Source organism: Perca fluviatilis, chromosome 7, assembly GCF_010015445.1.
Source record: "Perca fluviatilis chromosome 7, GENO_Pfluv_1.0, whole genome shotgun sequence".
Lineage (NCBI taxonomy): Eukaryota > Metazoa > Chordata > Actinopteri > Perciformes > Percidae > Perca > Perca fluviatilis.
In genome coordinates, this window is record NC_053118.1 from 32,798,457 (window position 1) to 32,821,033 (window position 22,577).

Below are 22,577 nucleotides of genomic sequence, written 5' to 3' on the forward strand. Positions count from 1 at the left end.
TGCACTTCCACATTAAAAAGTTCCAGTGGTGTGGATACACCAGTCGCCCTTGTAATTTCTCAGATGTTTCCTTACAAGTAGCTCGATTTATGGACCACTGAGTGGCCGCCGACCCAAACAGCTTCAGATACAATCAAGGGAGTGCACTCAGCTTCTTTTTTCCCCCGACGATTTGTTGGAGTTTGAAATAGCTGTCTCTGCACTCTACTCAGCATCAAATTAAGGTAAAAGTAAGCGTCTGGGGCCCTGATTCAATTTTGACAGAAAAAGTAGAGCCACATTCATTTAATTTCAAAATCTTCTTGACCTCTGAATGTCCCTGCTGGAATGCAGTGTTCAATATAGTCTCACATTAGCGACCTGTCCAGTGCAGGACAAAAGCCCGCCAGAAACCATCGTCATTCTGCTGTAGGTGAAAAAAACATTCTGGGCTATATCATCAAGGCCACAAAGCTCCAACCTGCTCGCCAGACACAACCATGGTAGTGGACATATCTTTAGAAACACATTACATTCAGTAAAAACCTTTTTGAACATTTTCCATCAATTATTTTAAACTATTTGCAAATGGAAACTACTGTATGGCTAACTTAGGGGGCTTTCACACCTACCTCGTTTGGTCAACAAGTGGCAACAGAACCAAAACCTGATCTCCTGCACTAAATTCCCGACGCTCCACTTTGCGGTCAAACAGTCTTTTCATTTTTTTTCTGAGACAAATGCAATTTTTGTTTAGCCATTTTTGCAGCATCATAAAGCCTTTGCCTGAAGCCATTTACATATCTGATCAAGTTCTGTGGAGGGTCAGTCAACATCCACTGATCACGCACGACCGCCAAGGGACCACTAATCGTGTGGACAAAAACCAGCTCATTGGGACTAAACCCTGTACTTTGTTGACCAACTTATCTAGCTGCTAACAAGAGCCACGGCAAAGACTTTCGGACTTTTCAGTTTGATCCAAACCAAAATTACCAGTGAATTACTGTGAAACCTCCCCCACGGTCCGGACCAAACAGACGAAATTTGGTCCGACCAAAAGAGGTAGTCTCGGTCCGGATCAAGCTGAACCATGGTCCGGTTAGTTTTTAGTGTGAAAGAATTTTTTGGATGGTTCGGACTTTCGGACCAAATTCAGGAAGTTCTGGCAGGCTTAGTGCTTAGTGTGTACGTGAGAGAGAGTGAGGGTGAATGCGCTCAGAGCATAGCGGTCGGCTATCAGAGCAGAGAATAAATCTGCAGTTTACTTGTTAAGTGGTAGTCAATGTACAGAGTACGTTTTAGATTGCCTCTGAATAAATGCTGCAGCTCCTCAAACCCCAAGGAAAGTTCCCTTGTCTTGCTTCTCAACAACGCGACAAAACAAAACGAGCCGCGGTAGCACGGGGAGAGCAGCGGTCAGCTGGAAGAACTCAGACACAGAGAGAGGATACGAGAGGACGGGGAAGCCCGTCTACAAACCAATCCGTTGCAACTGTCGGGAGACGCAGCTCACATATGTGATGACAACAGGACGTAGTTTTGTCACGTATAGTTCTTTTGTGAGCTTGCATAACTGCAGTGTGAAACCCAAACTTACCGGATCAAATGAAAAAAACATGAACCTTGGTCCGGAACTTGGTTCGGACTTTCAGGTGTGAAATCCCCTTTAGGTAACTAACAGTACTTGTTAGAAAAAAATTGGTGGTCTAAGATGGGATACCAACTGCAGCATTGGCATACAAGTCAGACACATCCATCAACCATCTCCACACCCTGAAAAGACTCAGTCCTTTCTGACACTGAACATTGGAACATCAGTCGGTCGACCACTTTGGTGCTACCCTGACTTTTCCTCTAGCGCCACCATAAGGTTACTACTCATACTCTTCCCTCTTATTAATATCTTCCTGCTAAAGTATTTTTCTGTATTGTATCTTCCAAATCAATCACACATTTACAGCATTTATACATGTTGTATTATTGGTTTTAATATCGGGCAGCTAGGAATTTAAAGCATCATGAAAACTATCCATTTCAGCCAACATTTGTCTTGGGTGTCCTGTTTTTACTTCGTGGGGCACAGGCAATTTCTCTATGAAAATAAAGTGAGATTTCTAATTAGACAAAGCAGATGGTGCTGTGGAAAATCTGTGCCATATCACTGTTCAATCATGACAGCGTGATTTTTTTAATTTTTTTTTATATGCACAAACGTACATGGTAACAAGACTTTGAATCCCAGCCCCACTTGTGTCCCCTAGAGGCCAAACTGCTCTTTACACCCAACACATGAACCAGGAAGTCACAACAAGCTTGTTTATTTGAGTTTTGGTCACCTTTAGTCTCACTGGGATTTTTTTTTGTTTGTTGTAAAACGAGATACTTTGTAAGTTATAAGAATCCTTATGGGAATTGTGAATTTGCATAAAAAAATAGCTAAATAGGAGCTTCAGTCCAGACTGCAGTGTGCCATTTGGTTCATTTGCTTGCACTCATTTCTCAAGCATGAGCAGCTGGCAACAGCTGGCTATCACATTTCATCACCTGTCACTTTATGACCAAAAGCACAAATATTTTGAGATGTTTTCTTAGCTCTTATTCTGTGGTTTCTCAGTTTCATTGCCATTATTCTCACATGGCCAAACAAACTGAATTAACCCCTATACTTCCAGTTTCCTCATCAAATCACACGGACCAGCTTGTTCAAGCTCTTTGTTGAAGCTACACAATGATTACACTGAGTGAAATGTTCAAACACAAGACTCCATTACAAGTAAATATATTTATTATTATCTAGATAAATGATTTTATGCACATTTCTCCAAAATTCAGCCAGATATATTTGGTATATTGGGATCTCCATAAAGTTCTGTCAGTTTGAACAGTGTTTGGCCGCACAGCATGAGTTTGGAATGAATGTCCCACCAATGAGTCAAGATTGAATTTAAGATGACTAGGACTATAGTCTAATTAAAAGGGTAATTTCGATATTTTCCAACCTGGACCCAATTTACCATGCATTGGTGTCTAAGTGTAGTCTGGCTATCACCAGACCAAGCTCAATCTGTTAAGATTGAACATTAGTCTGGGGAGTCTGCTCTGTATTTTCTACTGCACAAGAGGCGTGATCAACGGGCATAGTTCAAATGACTCTGTACGCAATTGGATAGTCTTTCAACCAATCAGACCAACGATCCGGTAGTAAGGTAAACACATCCTTCTTTTGTAGGAATTGTTCCAAGGCAAGTTTCTGTTACATTTTCAGAGAAAACTTGCCTTTGAAATCTTTTAAAAACAGCAGCGACAGTGGCATCAATGGGTTGCTGCACTTCGGTGGTCGCCACGTTGAATGTAAACAAAAAGCTGCTTGCCTTCGCTTCTCTATAGTCATCGTGTTAAACCCGGCAATAGCGCGCCAGGTGGATAAGCCATTTTGTGATTGGTTCCTGCAAAATTGTAATGGAAGCAGGATAGATAAAACGTACAGGTTTCCAGCCTGAGCTGCAGGGCGAAATCAAATCGCCGGCAGATCGGGCTGAGTGTACCCAGTCTAGTCTAAGTGACTAATGTGAACAAAAATCGAGCGAGAACGCTCTAACCGGCAGTCACAAACCAGGCTGCAATGTAATCAGACAAATGAGTTTTGCCAATTTCTGTCCACTAAAAAAGTGCGTTTTTTCCTGCTAACAGGCTGAGACTATTAGTGTCGGACAACATAATGGAACGATTCCAACAAATATAGACCTTTTTGTTATAAAGTAAAATCCTTTTGTTTTCCAGATTCCATCTAAAAATATAACAATACTTTTATAGAGCCGTATAGAGCAAACACATTTCCACATGTAAATTAGTGAATTAACGGTTTACTTTAGCCAAACCAGTGGCGATTGTTGGAACAGTAGAAAGACGTTTCTGTCGACTTTGAATGAAGTGTGTTTTACGATAATAAAATTATTGTTTATTTAAATGGAGTCTCTTGGGTTTGGCCAGCGATTTCGGGGCTACTCTTTAATGGAAAGCTTGACCTTTGTATCAAAACAAGCACTTTTTGTGGAAGTAAATTGAAGTTGCACAATTACCCATTAGGGTTACATTGCAGCTTGTCTGCCTCTGTGTCTTGCTTAATACTGGACTCCTTTCAAATATTGTTGTTCCCACCAGTCCCTTCTCTACAAAAACAAAGTAAAATAGGGTCCCGGTTGAAAAAAGCCAAAGTTACGCTTTAACCTGTTCCAGCTTTTGATATAAACACACCTGTATTCTACTGTTGCACTTATAGTGAGCTGCTCCTGCTAACAATGCCAACTAGATGTAGGAAATGCAATTGGACGTATAGCAAATCTTGTTACCTATGCTGACAAAAGAAGCTTGTAGCAACTGCGCTATCCATTTACTGTACAACAGCAGTCATGTAAGATTATTTCAGTGAGCACCATCCTCTGTTACAGTGTTACTTTAAAGTACCACTACCACCTTTTAATCCTGCACTCACAACTGACAGAAAGATGAATGATTTAAAAAAAAAAAAAAAAAAAAGTCTGGTACAGCTTAAAAGCAGCATCAAAGGGAATAAGTCAAGCATGTAAAGCAAGAATAGAAAAAAAAAAGAAGATAAAATCAAGACCTCCAACTAAATGCCTGGAGAAATGAAGTGAGGAATACAGTGAATCTTTGCTGCTCCCTGTTTCCACAGGCCAGTGATGGATGGAAGTCAGCAGATTGTTGCGGCCTTAACCGATTCATCCAGGAATGTTGTGACATCTACTTCTAATGGCATCTGCGTTCCGTGAGAATCAAACCTAACGCAGTCTGACAGAAACATATGTCTCCGTTGTGCCTGTATGACTCCGGCTCTGCAGGCTCAACTCTTACTGGGGGGATGAAAAGGGAAGCTTTGTCTCACAGGTACTCGCTCAAACATTCAGTGGCTGCTCCTCTGATCTGCCTGCTGTTCACATGTAGAACAGCTGACTCCGTCTTAATGGTAGAGACGAGTTCACATCAACATAATAATTCCATGTTCTGCATCCTTTATTGTGCAGCAACCAGTGAAACAACAGATATTACAGAACTGTGTCAGCTAGATGCTGTGGAAATATTTATGAACAGGAAAATTAAAACATCAATTTTCAACCTTTCAAACTGCGACTTTTGAATGGAATGAGGGATATATTTGTATTAACTTTCAAAAAGACAAATGAGGCACTTCGGGGATAGTTATTTAGAATACTAAATATATCAATTCAGGTGATATATTTATCAGATTACCAACATTTCAAGCATGATGGCATTTCAGCTTTTAATTGATTGTACGTAGAGTCGAGGGGCAGTCAGGATACGTGGGCAGAGAGAGTGGGGATGACATGCAACAAAAGTTCCCAGCCAGACCCAACTTTGTGGTTTATATTAAGGGCTTGGATGTGTTTTTCTATGAATTAGTTTGTCGGATCATGGAATGGATATTTTTTTCCACTTTCTATTATCACCTCCCCACCAGAGGACCCTGTATAATGTGAACAGGGCTGCCGAATGAATACATTTTGACGTGTGAGATCATAAAATGAAGGTGCAAATCAGTTTAAACTAATTTACTCCAGAATTCCCCTCATGGGAATCAATAGTATTATCTTTTGTGTGAAAACCTGTAATAACAGGAAATGATGAGCCGTGTCTGACGGTGGTCGAAAACTTTAGTCCATAATCCTGAAATACCTCAACAACTATTGGATGGATGCCAGGATATTTCCTAACCGAGGATGAATCCAACTGACTTTGGTGATGCCATGACTTTTCTCTAATTCCTCCATGAGTGGATGTCCTATACTTATGTATGTATCTGTATAGCATATAAGCTACAGTACACTCAATGAAATGAATAAATGCATACATTACAGAGAATTTGGTTGATGAGATATTGATACTCTTTTTTTCTTTCTTTTTTTAAGTATTATGAATTAGTAAAGCAAAAAAAATATTTTCTTTTCCATATAGGTCTAAAATGTCAGATTGGGGATTTAAGGTCATATTTGTTTTGCCACACCTGGAATCTTTCTGCTGTTCCAGGAAGTCACATTTGAAAAGGAAAACCTACAGATCGAAGTCTGTCTGCTGTGAGGAACTGCAGAAGAAGAGTGTTACACTCTGTGTAAATGGTCAATGCTTTTGCTTCGAGCAACTAGAGCATGTGGTTGGACGAGGTATCAGAACCATTCTTTAATCTCTCAAAAAAATGACCAGCCATTTGTCTTTGAACAACACACGCAAGCCCCAATTCTGTCCGGTGGAATTATTCAGCAGGCTGACAGTTGAAAGTTTGCTGCAGGCAAATCCCAGGTGTCAAGATAATATAACTGTGTGTGCGTGTGTGTGTGTGTGTGTGTGTGTGTGTGTGTGTGTGTGTGTGTGTGTGTGTGTGTGTGTGTGTGTGTGTGTGTGTGTGTGTGTGTGTGTGTGTGTGTGTGTGTGTGTGTGTGTGTGTGTACACTTGCGTTACTCATGTTGTGGGTCACATTGTGCGGGGCTTGTCTGGCATCTGGGGACAATTTCCCACAAGGGTTAACCCTTTGTGTTGTCTTCCGTCCTCCCGGGTTAACCCTTTTTCCAAGGTGTTTGATTTTGTTTTTTAGGTTTCTGTAGCTTTTTGCTGCCCTTTTTTTTTCACTACCTCAGTATATACCACTATCGTCAACTTATTCCCATTAGTTGTACAATTTTTATTTTTAGTTTTTTAAATTCATGGTCAATTAACCTAATTTATATGAAATTATACCTAATTTTTGAGTAAACTAAAAAAAAAAAGCTGAAATTTTGAATTATTTCGACAAGTAGTTACAATTGAGTGGATAACCACACACTGTCAAAGTTTAGTCTGGATACTGTTTAGAAACCATTCCACAGTTTTTTCAAATGCTGTAACATTTAATAAAACACCCCAAAGTCTATGAAAGTAGAGCTCTGATCCTTATTTTTCCTTGAAAAGAGAGTTGCATGTAACAACCCATGTTATTTTTAGGCAATTTGCTTGAAAGAAACCCAAATTTTCTGATGTAGAAACTGAAAACGGGTCAAATTTGACCCGAGGACAACAGGAGGATTAAGCATTTCATTTTAGGGTTTGTCTCTCTCTCTTTTTTTCCCCCCCCATTCTTCACACAGTAACTTCTGTCACTTTTCGTGGTTACAATCAATGAATACTTTGGAGGAGAAACTGTCCAAAATGTGTGCCATGTTATCCTCATGCATACTAACCACTGCGTCTCACCCCTTAGTATGACGGCAGTGTAAAAATTGGCGCACACTCTTTAGCTGATATAAATATAACGGTGTCCTCACGAGAGGAAAAAAACAAGTCTGTGTGTGTTTGCCTAGTTGGGCTGCTGAAAACATAACACAATAACTGACAATTGCCTAAATATAAATTAACAAACTAATACAGATGTTACACTGTTAGTCCTGACTGATTAGTCTAGTATGCTAGTCTAGAGCAGACAGCATGGGAAGCAAGCTGTTACCCTGCATCTATTCTCCCACAATCCTCCACTCAGAAGGGATTTTTTTTCTTGAAAACACACAAAAACCACATGCTGTTAAAAAAAACAACTACAGTATTACCAATGTCTTTTGCTCTTTTAAGTCCATTTTGTTGTGTAATTGCATATTTTTTCATACTGCCTTTTTTCATATGCCTTATATTGTATTACTGAATTCATTTTCTTTTGACAACTGAAATCTAATCTGAAGTTTTCTTTTTTTTTATCTCTGAATATTTAATAACTATATAGACACATAAGTTTACTCTGCCTGAGAATATTGTACCTCCTTTTAATTACAGACATGGAACAAAATTAAAATCATTTCCGCAAAAGAAACTGATGTAGAAAGCATAACGTGATTTCTGTGACAGCTGCATCTGTATCCACAGAGATAACACTGTGAGAAAACACTGGCAAGTACTGTCAGTATAATTTGTTATCTTGACTGAGTTTCAGCTACAATACCCAACTATTCTACTAAGTCAGTAATTCCTTATTACAGAATGTCATATTTAAACTTAAGTCTTAAATAACTTAAATCTTACTCTAATCAATTTTACAGGCCACTGGATTAGCTAAAGTTCATTCTAGGTGCTAAATATTAAGATCCATGCATACATCCTCGTCTTTTGACATTGTTCAGATTCAGGTCCAGAATTAACATAGGCCCAGTTGTGTTTCTTGCTCAAACCATTATCTATTATTGGAGGCTCTTATTTGTTCTAGTGTGACCTGAGAAAACCACTTAATCAATGTTTTTCTTATTAAAATTATATTCCAGGTCATATTTCTTTTTTTTCCTCTGAGAGATTAAAGGAAAGCAAAGCTGCTGTTCCAAACATTTTTATCTTTTTTCCCCCTCTTGCCTTTACAATTCTCATTATTGTTCTATAATGTATTTGAGATTTGGCCCAACACCTTTCCCTCTGAAAAGCTCGTTATTCATTCAGAGAAGTGCCACCCCCTGCTCCCGCTTTCCCGTTGACTCAGCATGGTGGCATGAAATAACACTGCTTCAATTTAGACTGCTCCTCCAATAACCAGATAGAGTTCAAAGGGTGCTTAATCTCACCTGTCACTCAAACAGCTGGGGAGGAAGGCCGACGCGAATGAGGAACAAAACGGCAGCTGAAAGTGCGTGAGCGATAGCAGCGCGTCGAGGTGAGCCGGAGGTCTTTGATTACTTCTTGCAGTGGATTCATCGTCCTCTTTTAGAGAGCAATGCTCGACTCCTCTGGGGTCTGATTAATAAAAACGTGGCGTACGCACAAAACGGGGCTGAAAATGTGCGTACGCCCGTTCCTACGCTAAGGTTGTGATTTATAAAAAACTAACTTGACAGGAGAATGTGCGGTCCTCCACACAAACTCTGACCCATGCGTACACATATTTTGGAGACAAGGGGAATTGGCGACGCAGATGGTGAGGTGGTGAACTGAAGTCAGACTGTAGAAAGTAAATGTGGGAATAACGATTACTCGTAATATTTTAAAGTATTGATGCCTCACGCACATTTGTTCACTCCATATCATCCACGTTATCATGAAGATTAAATCCAGCAGTGTTATTTGCGCTTGTACTGAGTGATAACTGTTCAATAAAACACCTCCAACTCAAATCTTATTATTAAATAAAAATTTGTTCTAAATATTTAATCAGCGCTGTCTCACCGTCACATTGTCCGCTAGGAGCGCAGGAGATGGCCCAACTGCATGGAATACAGGATAGCATCAAATACCCTACCATTAGATAACGGCAGAGCACAGTGTAGCCTAAATAACTAAATATATGTCTTTAATACGGTGCATATCATCATCAAATGTCAAAGTCTGGAAATACAGCCGTTAAGCTCTCGCGCAATCGTTATACTTAATGTCCTCGTTATCAGTCTGAACTTTAATACTGTCCGTGACAAAACCTGCAACAAGAAAAGTGTGTTTGCCTATTAGGCTTTCTTTCGTCTGCAAATTGTATCTCAGGGTGGGGGATACCACTAGTCGATGCTGTGATTTTGGCGAGGTGTTATCAATCACTCTGATTGTTGTAAACATATAAATACTGCGGTGACCCCGTGCGTAATGCTGTATGATGGTACTGCTGGCCCTGCAGGAGGACTACGGCAATGGAAGAATCAGGAGAGAAAGAGACTTCAGGGACCATGACGATGACTGGCTAATATGCCGATTAAATTCCCTAAAGCTGAGCTCATGGATCTATGTACTGAATTGGGTCCAGTAGAGAGGGCAAAATATATAGTCTCCACTCAAGCACAAATTTCAGGTTTAAAATAAGGCTTTTAATTTGTACATCTACAAATATGCGCAAATTATATTTGGGAGGCAAGAACTTTGATGTTATGAACTTTACACTTTTAAGTAGTCTGATGAATAGAGCTTTTCCAAAAGTGAATATTTCAACAGAAAAGCAAATGACTGAATGTGTGAATTGGAGAAAAATAAACTAGCAGACAAAGGGTGATGCTATTGGGGCCATGGACAGATCAGGGAACAATCAAGTAGCTTTCAGAAAGTACTGAAAAGAAACTATTAGACTCCAGATCCTTCCATTATATCCGGGAGCCTGTTTAAAAAGTAATGCCACTTCTTATCATTTCTTTCCTTAACCTCCAATTAAAAAAAAAAAGTTCAAGGATGAGAGCACCATCAGTAGAAAAGAAAAACTACCGGTATGCCACTTGATTTATTTCTAACTTCGATAAAATACCTTGAAAAAGAATCTTTATGCAATACCATGGGGATAGTATATGGACTTGCTTGTATCAGTTACATTCTGGAGAATGGCGGACCCAAAAAGCAGAGGCAGCAGGCCGAATAGAGTTTGAATATTTAATAAATGAAAATAAATACAAACAAAAAGTTGTCTAGCAAAAAGCAGGCAAAGAAAATTCGTGGAAGACAAAACGGGAAATAACAACAGGGACCAAAAAACAACAGAGACTAAACGGGTAAACTGACAAACTGACACTCCAAAACAGAAAAACAATACAATGATCTGACACGAGACAAGGGGAACGCAAAGACTAAATCCACAGGGTAACGAGGTAACACAAGGGCAGGGAAACCGGTGAAACACATTAGGGCTGGGCAGAACAATCAAAAAAGGCGGGAAAACACAGGACAGGAAGTAAAACCAGACAAGACAGTTAACCAGACTACCAAAATAAAACAGGAAACAGAAACAAAGACAACCATAACAGTATCCTTTGCTTTTCCTTGTTCTTTTCCCTCAAAAAGTATTTCCAAACAGCACTCCTGCGGTTTTCTTTGTCCAAGACAAGCAATCGCGGAAGCTCTGCACTTGCCATCTTAACTCTCCTGTTGTCCTCGGGTCAAATTTGACCAGTTTACAAAAACTTTCTATATCAGAACTATGACAAATGTTGGAAAAAGCTACAAAATTGGAAAAAGTGACAAAAAAATGTAATAAAAATCGACAAAACGTCGAAACGTGTAGAAAAAGAACAAATGTTGAAATTTCGACCCAGAAAAACACAAAGTTGTATAGTCGACGGGAAGACAACACAAGGGTTAAATGAGCTTGAAACAGTTTAAAACACAAATAGCGTAAGCTGTAGAGCCAGTTCTTCATTTCGCTTGGCTTTAGTGCTTACATCATTGTATTTCACTGCAATACTTATGATGACTCAGCTCTTTTACGTTATCACTGTGCCAATGAACTAAAACCCCCAAAATTGAAGTTGGCTTTCTACACAGCCAGCAGTCTTTTCTAATGGACAGCCTATTATGTGGAGTGTAGGATCTGCATTAACAGAGCCATACCTTTGTCTCTGTGCGTGCCTCAACTCCTTAAGACCCATCATTCCTTTCTGTCGCAGCCTGATAAATCAGGGCACCTAATCAGTGTATAAATATTCATGAGTCCAGCTCAGAGTGCTTTTGAAGGTGTAACTCTTGACAATAGCTTGGCGCACAGCCTCCAGTGTGCCACAAATCCTGGAGCACAAAGTTGAGAGGTGAGGGCGAGCAGTATGCAGCTGAATTTACACTTTTAGCATTTAGAGTTTTTTTTTTTTTTTTTTTTTTTACATGAGAACACCCTATAAACTCTTTTTTTTGTAAATCCCCCCCCCAAGCCTACTTTTCTTTCATTCATGCTCAAGATTGAAATATGAGGTGTCAAAACATGAACAATTATGGAAAATCATAAATTTGTGACCAATTTGGGAAAGGGAATGAGGTTGTCAGCGATCTGAGATGTATGCGTTTTCAATTTGGCGTTTCTCAATGCCTGCCAGCTTCTCTCGCCGTACCGTTAAACTGCCATTTCTCCTTGTACTAATTGAACACTCCCCCCGTTCTCTGCCCACACCATCATGTATTGCTCATCTATCATTGTTTGTTCGGAGCCAGTGTGGTTGTCCTTTCCACTGACTTTGAGAGAGCACTTTATCTTATTTGTTTGTTCCCTGACATGGGAATGATGCACTCGACCAGGCTGGCCATTTAGACGCCGGGTACTGTTTAAGAACAGCCTTCTTTATCATCTCGTGTTAGCCTGCACACTGAGGTCATTTGTCATTTGTAAAGTAAAACTTTTTACCATTTGCATCTAATTTACTTAACAGATAAGCACAGAAATGGAGCTCAGAGTGGCACAGGCCTGTAATACGTAACCGAGTGGAAATGGCTGCATTTCTCTTTTGTATTTTAGAAATTTTAAACGCAGACTAATCTACAGCAGACATCAGTGAAGATGTTTGTGAATGTTAATGACAACACTGATGGAAGGGGACAGTTAAGGGTCAGTTCATAAGGACTGAGGAAACAAAACAAATGTCAGAGTACAACTAGGCCTATCACTAACAGCAGTGGCAAAACGGTTCTTCTTTCCTCAACAATGATTAAAACAGGCTTCACAGGATATATAATAAGACAGGATGAACTGATTAAAAGAGTGCAGGAAACAAGATTAAAACACGATATAAAAGAACAGAAAAAGCAAAAAGGTTAACTTAAGATGAATGGTCTACAAAAATATGGATTTAAAAAAGACACAAAAGTGTCACAAGGGTGCAGCCAGGGACTTTACTTACAAAGTAATGACCAGTGTTGTGCCTGAACGCGTTCATTGAACGATAGTTCATGAACTCGTTCATATTTTGGGCGAACGTGAACTGAAGGTACCGTATTACTGCCTGATGAACGTTACTGTGAACTCGTTCATTCTGGTGTCTGTGAACGGCACGCTCTCTCAGTTTAACTTCGTTCAATAGGGTGCCAGATTTCTATAGAGCCTTCCAGGTGAAAACCCGGCTAAAACACACCGTAAACGGGCCTTAATATTTAGCGAAAAAAAAAAAAACTAATCTGGCAACACCAGCCACCAATGTCACACCGCCGCATGCGACAAAGCAGCAAGGAGGCTTCATATGATCATTTGAACGAATTTTATGACAAGGTCGGTGAGGATGGGAAAAATCGTACATTTCTGTGCAAACTTTGCCCACCGGCTTTCAAAAAGAAAATCCGCACTTCAGTCACATCCACAGCAAACCTGGAACGGCACGTTGAACTGAAGCATCCGGCTAGCCTTTCAATTTTGAAAAATAATAGCTAAAAAAAAAAGAAAAAAAAAAAGAAGAAAAAAAAGAACTATGAACTAGTTCATTTTTGGAACTGTGAATTTAGTTCTAAATGTTGAAGTATGAACTGAACTAATTCATTTTAAAATTTGTGAACTGATCCGAACCCGTACGGGTCCCGGGTTCTAGGGTTCGGGTAGACCCGTGAAGACCTCTAGGATTAACCCCAGCCTGCATTCACCTCACCCAGGTAGAGATAAAACCTGTGCGCGACTTTCCCACGACTTAGCACTCCTTCCACCTAGCATGAGCTAAGCTTCAAACCCCTTTTCCACCTACTGCTACAGAAGAAAGCTGCGGCCATGTTAACACGGGTAAATAATGCTGGGTGATCATGTTTGTAGAGAGCACGTCTCCAACTGTTCCCTGGCTATTCCCTGCTGGTTTAAAAACAGCAAAGCCTGTAAAACAGAACGTTTTACACTGAATTACTGATCTGGTTTTAGTCCCAACTCCAAAAAAAAAAAAAAAAAATAGCAAATACAGCAAAGCACCAGGTGATGACAGCTCATTATCCCTGAAAAATAGCAATTCAGCTGATTTTTAAAGCTGTAAGTATGACTGGCACCTTAGCATGGCATTTAGAAATAGTCCTGCAGCTTAAAATCCACCCATTGGGTTTCTCAGCATTATGAAGGGTCTGTGTATTAAGGTCACCGTTTCGATCAGGGTTGTCGCTTCAGGGTTATAGTGGAGAAAAAAAATAAATAAAATTTCACTCCCCCCCCCCCTTCTCGCTCCCTGATTCTATCCGGGCTTCTCTGATGATATTCATTGTTGCCAGCACGATGGTGCTTTTATTTTGATGGTTTGTTCTCCCCTCCAGGAGACGCTGTGGAGGTGGAGCCAGCACTAATCAAAACTGCAGGGCAGCTCTTTGCAGCATCCAACGGTTTCTCTGAGGAACAGAAGCCTGGTATGGAGGCGAGGTGACCTCAGATGAAACTAGCTCAACCCCCGACCACTTAGACTCGCTTAGGGCAACGAAGCTGCAGCCAGACGGAAGGTTTGAAGGAAAAAAGGGAACTAACTTCAAGGACAACACAGATAAAGTGCAACAAAGTCAGAGGAGACACTGCTTCAGGGATTAGGCCTGCATTCGGGGGATGTCATATACAACAGCTCTGATGTTGGATTTTTCTCATTAACATCCATGTATTGGGAAAGGCTGAAAGGGTCCGTGGCGATGAACTTCAACACTGATTCCAACAACACAACAGATAGGAAGCACATTAGTTTGTTTGTGACTTCACTGTGCACAATGTTGAAAATTGTCTGTGGCTACACCACGCAGCATTAGGCTAATTATCGTTTAAAGATGCAGTTATGCAAGTATGCAGGGGGTAGTATGTGAACTGTAGTAAGAGTTTAATCAGCATGCTATATGAAAGGAAACTGAAAGTGCTTTTCACACAGCATAAAAGACATTAAAAAAAGATATTCAGCATAAGACAAACAAAACCCCAAATAAAAAGACTGTATTAAAATAATTTAAAAGATAGAAATGTAAGAGACAGAGAAAACACTGAGATGTACACTATCGGTCAAAGGTTTGGGGGTCACTTAGAAATTTCCATTCCACTCCATTAGAGACAGAATAGCAGCTGAGATCAGTTGCATTGTTTTTTTAATCAGGGCAGCAGTTTTCAGGTTACATTACGTGCTTACATAATTGCAAAAGGGTTCTCGACTGTTGTAGAAAGAAGTGGCTGATCTTGAATGCAATCTCTACATTGCCCGTTATCAGCAACCATTCATCCAGTGTTCCAAAGGCACATTCTGTTTACTAATCTGATATCATCTTATAAGGCTAACTGAGAAAACATTGGAGAACCCTTTTGCAATTATGTAAGCACATAATGTAATCTGAAAAAAACAATGCAACTGATCTCAGCTGGTATTCTGTCTTTAATGGAGTGGAAATTTCTAAGTGACCCCAAACTTTTGACCGGTAGCGTAAGTGAAATGTGGAGTGTAGAGATTTAGCCAAAGCAACAGGAGAGATTGTCTTCCAACAAGTTTCTATTCTAGATTTGAAGGTAGTCAAAGTCGTATATGATTATACCAGATCTGTGGAGCAAAACAACTCAAATCTTCTTTTCATGTTTGCCTTTGGGACGCTACCAGATTATGCCCACAACTGACCATTCGCTACGCCCTTCCCAGGTACTGCCGCTACACCTACCTCACAAAATTCATAGTAATTTTACCAGCAATTGGATTAAACGTAGGAAATGTTCGTTGGGGTTACTGGAGGTGCAGTGGCACCGGCAGGATTCTATTTCATAGTAAGCACAAAAAAACGCCCGCTGAAGCGGTTTACTGCGGCAGAAATCAGCTGTTCTTATAATATTGTGCTCCTACCGTACTTTTATCATATCATGATGACCAGATCATGAAAATAGACAGACCGCTGTCAGCAAGCCAGTATGGAGATACTATGAATGACCTGATTTCTCTGTGTGCCATGTAAACATCATATACCGAATATGATCAAAAATTGCGTTAAGCCTCATAAATGCAACATTCATGTCCACCTTAACACACATGATTCAAACAACATGCTAGCTCCGTCAGTGGGTTTAGTGATAATTTGCCTCTCTTTCCAATACCTAAATTGTGTCATATTTCGGGGGGGGTGGGGGGGCTGGTGCCACCCTGTGCCTCTAGCCCCGTACCTGTACACCACAAGATTCAGTGTCTATGTTGCCATGAGTACAGCTGATGACAGAATATCGCTGCACACCTGTAGTTTCCCATCCACAGATAGAGGAGTCTGCCAGGGAAAAAAACAGCAGGAAGCATCCACCAGCCACCCCCTGGACTGAGCATTAGGCTGCACCTTATAAACAGGATAGACATGATTATCCTAACAGTAAGTGAGGGTGCAGGACCGGACATCTACTTAGTAAGTTCAAAAGCGTTAAAAGCCTGTTATTCTTTTTATTCTTACCACGCATTTACATTAGTAAATCCCTGATACTGAAGGTGGTGGTAAACAGCTGTTAATCCCTCTCTTCTCACTCCTCCAAGGTATTAAGTGATAATAGCTGTGTTCTTACAGTATTCAAGGATTTCATCCTCTAAAGTGCACATTTTTTTAACTGAACCCATCATAATGGGTCCCATTTCAAAGGCTTTAAAAAAAGGCAGATAACAAATACTCTACAGCCTTTTTTGGACAGGCTGAAAATGGAGGACACAACTGGTAATAAGTAGACAAATAACTTAAAAGATGGGACATTTTTTAACTGCATTTCCCCACGGAAATTTACATTTTATCGGCCTTTGAGGGCAACTTCCTGCGATAAACTGACATTACGACTTGACATTGAGCATCTGAACGCACCATTAAAACTTTCAGTAAGCAGACTAAAGAAAAATATAAATACTATTGTCCCACATGCAATGCACAAAGGAAATGCTACAGTTGCTCTAGAGCCGCAAAAAAGGCAATACAGCTTCAGAAAGATGTTGCAAATCAAAATAATAAGTATCAAATCTTTTGAAAAGCTCTTTGTGATGTGCGATTTGCAATCATGTTCAGAAATTTGAGTTTTGAGTGATGCAGCGTGCATATTGTGCAGTATCCCGTTAGTTCAAAACTGTGAAGTTTGTTGATCGCTTGAAAACTTAAAATATTAGTACGTAGCACATTTACAAAAAGTGGTATGGATCTGGGACATTTGGGGAGGAGGTAAAAGTTCAGACGAGACTCGAGTTCTTCTGAAGGACACTTTTTTGGTAAATGGAGAGCACTTATAAATCGCTTTCCTATCTTTGACTGACTCACACACACACACACACACACACAGACACAGACACAGACACACACACACAGACACACACACACAGACACACACACACAGACACACACACACACACACACAATAAGAAGTTAGAGGAAACGGAATATTCGTGTGATTTATACATAAGCTAATGTGAAAACTATTCAAAGAGAAAATGTAATACCATCTACCAGACAGCAAATTTACAATTCAGTGCTACAGTAGACGCAAACAGAACTTTTGTTCGCAAGCAACCTGATCTTGGACCACACTGCAGGTTGGCAGAGGAAACACACAGAGCGGAATATAAAAAGGGAAGAAGTCAGATTTTTTTTTTTTTTCGTCCTTTTGTCAAGGTCTCATTGAATGTGCAAGTAAATTTCTCAGCAGAGGCTTAGCTGTAAATTTAAAAAGGCACACGCTGTCAACTGTCTTTGTGTGTGCATCACTGTAACATTCACAAAATGATTTAAACGTGTGCAGCTGACACAAGGCCTCGCAACACTGCCTGTGGTTCCCTGCAGCTGCTGGTGGAGTCAGGCTGTGATCTGCAGTATATAATATCAATACGATATGCTTCATAGCCCACCGTTTGAGAATGGCATTTCTGAAAGCTGCAGTCATAGGATGTTGTTGTCACACCATAATATGATACGAAATGCTGCTTACTGTTTAATGTCAACATGCCAGTCCCTCCGGCTGGAGGATGCAGCTCTCTGGGACTCCATGGAATCTGGTGACATTTCAATGGATTGTTTATCCCAGAAATGCCTTTCCCACTTCAGGAAAAAAAAAAAAAAAACAAAGCAAGATAGGTCAAGAGAATTTAGTGAGTGGGTGGGAGGAGCGATTACAGCTATGTTATCACAGTGGGTTTGGCTGGTCTGAAAGGAAAACACCAACTTAGTGCGGGAGTAAGTGGGAAAATCTCAAGCTCTGTCTGCGAGTCCCAGGAACATATTAAACGTATGAATCAGTGGGATATGACTGAGTAAACCGCGAATGAAATATGCGATGAACCGTAGGAGGTCTGCCAACGAGGCAGAGGGACAGGAGGGAGGCGAAAGTAAGAAATTCAGTTTGGAAAGAAGGAAACGCCCCCGTTACTTGTGGAAGAGACTAAAACAATATATTTTAAAGTCACTGTAGTAAAATATATGAAATGCAACTGTGACATTATAATGAAGTACAATACGTCTGTATTAAAACTTATCCAGTCAAATGATATCAATTTTTTTTTTTTATTTAGAGCACTTTTCAAAATCCACGTTGAGAAAAGTGCTAAACAAAGCAAAGAAACAGACCAGTCATAAAAACCATCAGGTTTAAAAAAAAAAAAACAAAAAAAAAAAAACACTATCGGTGTATAAAAAGTTACAGTTTAGGTAACGAAGGAAAAAAACATTTTAACAAGAATAAAAAAGACTTTTGGTACAATACCTGCATTTGATGCTTTTTGTACCCAGATCTAGAAAAAAAATGACTATTTGTATACGGATTGGCTCGCAGCCAATCACCGCAAGCGTTCTTCGATTTAATGGGACATGTGATTGGCCCACTACTGCTGCGGCTACAATCCATGCATGCTTCCATTCACATGATGGGTATGAAGTACTTGTAATTCTTTGAATGATACCCAGCCCTAGCTCCAGCATCATGTTGTAAAATGTAGTGGTTTGTTTTGCACCTAAATGTAGCATGTCAAATTACGATTTATAGAAGTTAATTGTAGGGCGCCTGGGTGGCTCACCTGGTACAGCGCGTGCCCATATACAGTGGCTCAGTCCTCGACGCATTGGCCGTGGGTTAGTTTCCGACCAGCGGCTTTTTTTTTTTTTTTTTTTTTTTTTTTTTTTTTTTTTTTTTTTTTTTTTTTTTTTTTTTTTTTTTTTTTTTTTTTTTTTTTTTTTTTTTTTTTTTTTTTTTTTTTTTTTTTTTTTTTTTTTTCTCTCTCTCTCTCTCTCTCTCTCTCTCTCTCTCTCTCTCTCTCTCTGCACACTGGCGCATGCTCGACGCCTATTTTTTCACGCAACACGCAAGCGTGTTGGAAGCATTTCCAGGCGAAATATAAAAGATGTTTATATGTCATTGTGACACATATACAGATATCAATGTAATTTAAAAAAATAATAATAAATAATTATCGATTTTCAAAATATTGCACCTGTCAATACAGAACGAAATATTCTGTAGCCTATTTTGCCGTCAATACTTCCGACGTTGTCTTTGCTGTAATCAGATCAGTATATATTTATGTTTAACATGGTATTTCATTTTATCAATGGGAAACATACATGTGTCCAGACAAGGCTAGCAGTAGCAGCACCGCGCCAGACACGTTTCTGGTGTGCAAAGACATAGAAAACGCCACGCAGCCGCCACGCAACTGACACACAACAGAAACGCAACGCTCACGCCACGCAGCCGGCCTAAGCTGTCATATCCAATAAAGGCCTAAAATGCAAAAAGAAATAAAAAAAAAAAAAGTATTGAAGTTCAACAACATTTCCCAACACTGTGTGGTCGTTGTATAACATGTGTATTTGTACTTTGTCAAAAAGATGGTTATGTAAAAGCAGAATAAACTGCAAATTGTGCCTGTCACCAGAAGAGAACGTCCTATATCTCACTGCCAGTTTGCCCAAAAAATTATCACTGTTTAATGGTTACTGGCAGCTTGCATTTAGAAGTGCTCAGGGAAGTGTGGAGCCTCTGGTCATTAGTGTGATTATCAGCAGGTGTGCAGATTCCAATTAGCACATACTACTTGAGAACATGCAACGACTCCACAGACTGCTTGGTGCCCACAAGAGATGACACAGAACAAACAAAAGGATATTTTTCAAGGCTCCTCGTCGCATCGTGTAAAAAGGAAAACACACTGCTGCATTTTAGCACGTATCAAAATGACATCACGATGACAAAGTGTGAACATCTCTTTCAAAATCGTAATCAGTGTGCAGACATTTCTCTCCGGATGTCTTCATACACACAGTATCAAAGTCAAGAACAAAGACTAGTCAAAAAGTAATACCCTGAGCAAAGCGGACTCACCAAAAATGGCTGAGGAATTCAGTAACCGTCATTCCATGATTCTTGTGATTGCAATCCTATTCCTGGGTTTTCTTTTTTAATGGTACCTTACACAATATGATAGTAACTTCAGAGGAAGTGGGGGAACATGTCCCTTCCCTTGAATTAGTGATAACTAGTGATGAATTAGTGATTGCTCTCAGCTGTGATGAACAGGCTCGTCACAGCTGAGAGCAATCACTAATTCACAAAGAGATTCGACTGGACAACTACGCATTTATTGATACCTCAAAGGCAATGGAATTGTAATCATGGACAATGTAGGATATACTTCAGAAATACTGATTAACTATTCTGAACCGTGGTGAAGTTGGTTTTATATTGGACGTTGGATATTCGACACGTTCGAAAAATCTATTATTATGCAGCTCGCCCTTTTGACCTATTCATGTCAAACCACTTTTGGTGAACTCAGCTAACTGCCCTACACATTGCACAAAGCTTATTTTTTTCAAAAAAAAACACACCCTTTGATTTTAAAAATATTTTTTACTCTTGTCTAATAAATAAAAAAATGTGTGTGTGCGTTCGTGCGTGCGTGTTGAGATTCATCACTGAGCCACACCGAAGTACACTACACTGTGTGCTGCTGGCATATTTAAGAGAGACAAACTTTGCACATTGCCTCGAGTGTTACCTTCCCTTTGCCGGTTACAACCCAAGGTGCAAGACACTTTGGTTTGAAGTTAGGTGCTAAATATACATATGATGGCAGAGCAGATACTCCAGAGAGGGCAGAGAATCTACAGCACAACACAACACAGAGTGTTATCGGGACTCGCTCCCTTTCCTGCCACACATCCTAATTAAGGTCATGTTTGGGTTACGGTGGTACAGGCATTTTCCTTTTCCGGAAAGCAGTTATCAGTGTATATTAAGGTGCATATTGTTATATATTAACACACATACTGCAAAAAAAACAACTGTATGAGTTGTGTAGGAGCAGAACAGCCTATAAATCAAGCTCAAATGACATACCAGTGATATCAACTGTTTTAGCCCCTGTACTACAAATCATGCGTCCTTTACAATTGAAATTCTGCAGTAGAAACTATCTGTTGTTTTCCATAAATCCCACACTGTCATATACGTTTGTTGCATCACATCAGTTGTTATTCCCTGCGGGCAGCCTGGCCACGCAGCGCTAAATCGAACCACTGGCACCATCGTGGCATAGGTGCAAGAAACCTCTGTAAGGGAACAAGCAGTGGCAGGTGAAAGCCTCTGTTTCGCAGGCTGGCGTTCGCTCTCTCTCTGGTAGCACGGTCACCTTGACGAGAAAGGCAAGGCATCGAGTTAGTGGAAGGGGGCGAGGAGCCGACGCCAGCTCTCCACTGTGGTCTGTCAGACTGTTATCAATGCTGCTGAGCTGCATTTGTAGGCGCGACGGGGGAGGGCAGCGGAGAAAGGCAGAGAGACAGCGATAGAAAAACCGCAGAGGAGAAGAAAGAAAGGAAAGCGAAGGAGGGCGGGGGGGGGGAGTTGAGGATAGATGGCGGCAGGAAAGGTGTCTCCAGGAGATGGTGACCATGCAGGGTCGAAGGATGCTGTTTGTCCCCCTTTTGCTGCCTGGCTGTCAGCCCCGCAGTAATGAAGTTAAATGAGGGCACAGGCTCGGCAGAGCGCGTTCTAGAAACGGGGCGACCCAGTGGTGGACCGGAAGAAAAGACAGCAACAGAGAAAAGGGTCCCCAGGTGATTGACAGAGTGCAAGTGACGCAGTGCTGGCTCAGTCAATCAATAACTCCTTTCCTCTCGAGTCAAAACCCCCCTCACCGGCCTCATCAGCGGCCCCCATCTCTGACCTGACAGGGCCCTCTTTCCATGTGTCATCGCACTGAAAGGAAAAGTCACCTTCTTCTGACGTTTAATGGGATTCTTTAATAATGGGGAGATCCGGGAGCAACAAAAGAGACCTGCCTTTTCATTCTTTAATGGAGCCGCTCCTGGTTGCTGTCGGAGAGCCAGCAGGACTTGGAGATCAGTGCTTTCATTATTCATACTGTACGGCTCCAGCTTCAGGACAAGGTGACGACGGCGGAGAGGCATTTATAGAAAAATGTGGGGGGTTTTTGTCAGTCTAAACATAACTAACGAGGGCAGGAGGTTTGTCGCGGCCAGTTCATTAAACAAACCAGTGGTGGTCAACTTTCAGGCCATACATTTGTAACATTTGTAGGCCATCTCGTCTGGACATTTATTCAGGAATCTACCCATAGGTTTTATGTCAATTTAAATGTTAATTTACTGTTAATGATCTGCAATATGTAAGTTATGGGATACATCGGCAACTGCTTCACACCAGTGTAGAAGCTCAGTAAGCATCGATTTGGTGATTTGCAGCACAAAAGATGAAGACATTGAGGATAAAACTGGGCAAAATAAATGACTGTGTCATACAGTAATGTTTAGTTAGGATCTGCTTAATGTAATATGTCATTCAAATGCCACTGAATGCCTAAGAAATATTTAGACACTGCAGCTGGTGGATACTTGAAGCCAGATATCAGCAGTGGTTGAACTTTCTAAAAGTCAATGGCAAATACATTTTTCCCAAATG

The 22,577-nt window shown here is 40.5% G+C and overlaps 1 long non-coding RNA gene across 2 annotated transcripts in view; it reads right to left on the reverse strand.

The window, feature by feature from the left end:
- The window catches only part of LOC120562114, a 34,115-nt gene extending 14,029 nt beyond the window's left edge, over positions 1–20,086 (reverse strand). For both annotated transcript variants that reach the window (XR_005639695.1, XR_005639694.1), the window contains exon 1: positions 19,980–20,086. This is a non-coding gene — a long non-coding RNA (uncharacterized LOC120562114). The remainder of the gene's footprint in view (positions 1–19,979) is intronic.
- Positions 20,087–22,577: the final 2,491 nt, after the last annotated feature.